Raw genomic sequence first — 2,971 nt, 5'->3', positions numbered from 1 at the left:
GACCATGCTCCCCATCCACTAATAGATGGGTGTCAGTGTGTGCCAGTTGGATTTTGTCAACTTGACACACGCTGGAGTAATCTGAGGAAGAAGGAACTTAACTATCTAATAGGTAAGTCTATGGGGAATTTCAGTCACTGACTGATGTCCCTGGGCTGGAGATCATGGCTGTATATATAAAATAAGCTGGCTTAGAGAGTCAAGGAGAGCAAGTCAGTAAGTGGCTTTACCCATGGTACCTGCTTTGGTTCCTGTCTCCAGGTTCTGGTCTTGACTTCCTGCCCTGACTTCCACTCATGGTAGCTTCTGATAGGAAAGTGAAAGGGAAGTAAACCTTCCTTCCTCCAGTTGTTTTTGGTCATGATGTTTCTTCACAGGAAGAGAAAGCAAGTATACAGTGTCCATACCCGGTGAAGGACAACATCCAGAGCCTGTTATAATTCACATGATTCCACATACTATGATTATTAAAGTAGAAAGGGTTTCTATTAGGGTTTGGATGTGTAATACCCAAGGAAGGATCCTGTGTTTGAACTCTGATCCCTAGCATATGGCCATGTTTCAAAGTTGGGGAAAACCTGGTAAATAAACCCAGAAGGAAAAGGTAGGAAATGGGGTGTTGTAGAATATTATTTTAAGGTGTGTGACTTCTGTTTAGGTTGCACTTGTTGAACTCTGTGAAGCTGTGATGCTTTGCCTGTCTAAAACACCTGGTGGGCTAATGAAGATTTTAGTGGCCAAACGTAAGGCAGGAGAAAAAATAGGTTGGTCAGTCACACAGAGAGTATAAATGGAAGGAGAAATCATAGAGGAAGGGACAGAGAAAGAGCAAGAGAACAAGGAGAGGAGGATGCTAGGGGAAGCTATCCAGTTACCCAGCCACTGAGTAATAATCAAAGTAAGATACACAGAGTTTTTTTTTTAATGTAAAAAGCCCTGAGCCAGTCAAAAGTGAACAAGATAATTCAAAGATAAGAAAAACTGGAAAGTAAAAAGCCAAGCTAAGGTTAGGCATTGTAAGTAAGAAGAAACTACTGTGTATAATTTAATGGGGAGCTGGGTGTTAGGTCCCCAAAAGAACAAAAGAATGAAAAGAACAGACACGATGAACAAAAAAGGGAGATACAGTGAATGCTAACTGGGTGTAACCAGCCTCCCCAGGCCCCTACCTGACAACTGACCAGGGCAGCCTTCCTGTACTTAGGGACAGAATGTGAAGAAAACCAGTGATCTAAGCCAAGCCATCATTGGTCCATTTCTTGCTCTGACCTCACAATGACAGAACCCTGTTTCTTAACTGCTCTGGCTGAGGCTGCCTCCTCTCCTTACAGTTGAGAGGCTGATCTTCAGTTGAAATAATGATTTAGATAAAAGTGAGCTGGTCACACTTGGTGGATATTCATGAGCTGTTGAATCTGAACACAGTGAACAAAGTCTGAAGTTGCTTCTCAATAAGACAGTGTTTTAAAACTGAACTGTATAACTCGGCGGTGTTGGCACAAGGACTTCGGAGGCAGGCAGAGGCAGGCAGATTTCTGTGAGTTCAAGGCAGCCTGGTATACAGAGTGAGTCCTACCTGCTTCCATCACTACTTAGATACCATGTCTTGAAAAAGCAAAAATACATAGATAAAATAAAATAAAAAAGCTGCAAATTTAGACCACACTAGATAGCGGCACACTGTCCCTTGAGTGGTAGGATTGCACGCATGTGCTACCACATCTGGCTTTATACAGAAACTTTGAAGGGCTCAGTGGGGGAAGGCGCTTGCTACCAAGCCTGATGAGTTCAGTCCCCTAGACCTCCATTGTGGGGGGTGAGAGCAGACTCCCTGGGTTGTCCTCTGCCTTCCACATATGCTCCATGCCACGAATACTCACTCATAAATAAATAAGAAAATAGTAATATGACGATAAAACAAACAGTACAAGCTGGGCATGGCGACACGTAGCTGTAACCCCAGCACTTAGACATGATCCTTACTCTACTTAGACCTTGATTCTTCTATGTTGAAGGAGAAGGATCAGAACTCTCAGGCCAACCTTGGCTCAACATTTCCCAGTTGGAGGCTAGCCTGGGTTATATGAGACATGGTCGTAAGTAATAAACAACTGGACCTAGAACCCGTGTGATGCCCTTATGCCTGTAATCTCACCAGCTGGGAGGCAGACAGAAGGATTATAAATTTAAAGCCAGCCTGAGTTACATACCAAGTTCCATGCCTGCCTGGACTGTATAGTAAGATCCTGGCTCCACAAAACAAAACAACAAGGATTAGTGAATATGGCAGCACATGCCTTTAATCCCAGCACTCAGAAGCAAGAGATCTTTGTGGGTTCAAGATCAGTGTATATATGGAGTTTCAGGACTACAGAGAGACCCTGTCTCAAAGCAATGACAAAAAAAATCAAGGGAGATCTGATCTCAGCACCAGGAGAGCCATCATTGGGGTGAGATTCAGACCCCTGGCAGCAGTCCGGGACAGGGAACTCAGACTTTCCTCACCCTCCCTATACCTCCTGGGCTTCCTGCTGGGCCTGTACTCCCAGCATACTGCCTCTCTCTTCCTATCCCACCCAGCTTGCATCCAGAACCCCCTTTGTGCCTCCCTTCATTCTTCAGGGTGCTGGGGCCTAATCCCAAGGGCAACCTAGCAGGTGGGAGCTCCTTTGTTTCAATAACAGCCTGCCTGCAGCAAGCAAGGTAGGCGCTTTGTTTATGAGCTATGCAACCAGCATGGAGATCTGATCTTGGCACCAGGAGAGACATCACTCGAGCACCAGGAGGGCCATCACTGGGGAGTGTCATCACTGGGAAGGTACATCAGTAGGCAAGGAGACCTGATCCTGTAAAAGAAGATCCATAGGGAAACATTTGGAGGAAGAGATGGGCAGGAGCCAATGCAAGAATTCACCCAACAATCTGAAAAACAACATGAAACCACCAGAACCCAGCGACCTCACAACAGGAG

General features: G+C 45.3%; 1 pseudogene; it reads right to left on the bottom strand.

The window, feature by feature from the left end:
- Positions 1 to 1,586, bottom strand: part of LOC102000708 — a 5,648-nt pseudogene extending 4,062 nt beyond the window's left edge.
- Positions 1,587 to 2,971: the final 1,385 nt, after the last annotated feature.

Source organism: Microtus ochrogaster, chromosome 15 (assembly GCF_000317375.1).
Source record: "Microtus ochrogaster isolate Prairie Vole_2 chromosome 15, MicOch1.0, whole genome shotgun sequence".
NCBI lineage: Eukaryota > Metazoa > Chordata > Mammalia > Rodentia > Cricetidae > Microtus > Microtus ochrogaster.
The sequence above is the reverse complement of the archived record's forward strand: the minus strand, read 5'-3'. Positions and strand labels throughout refer to the sequence as shown.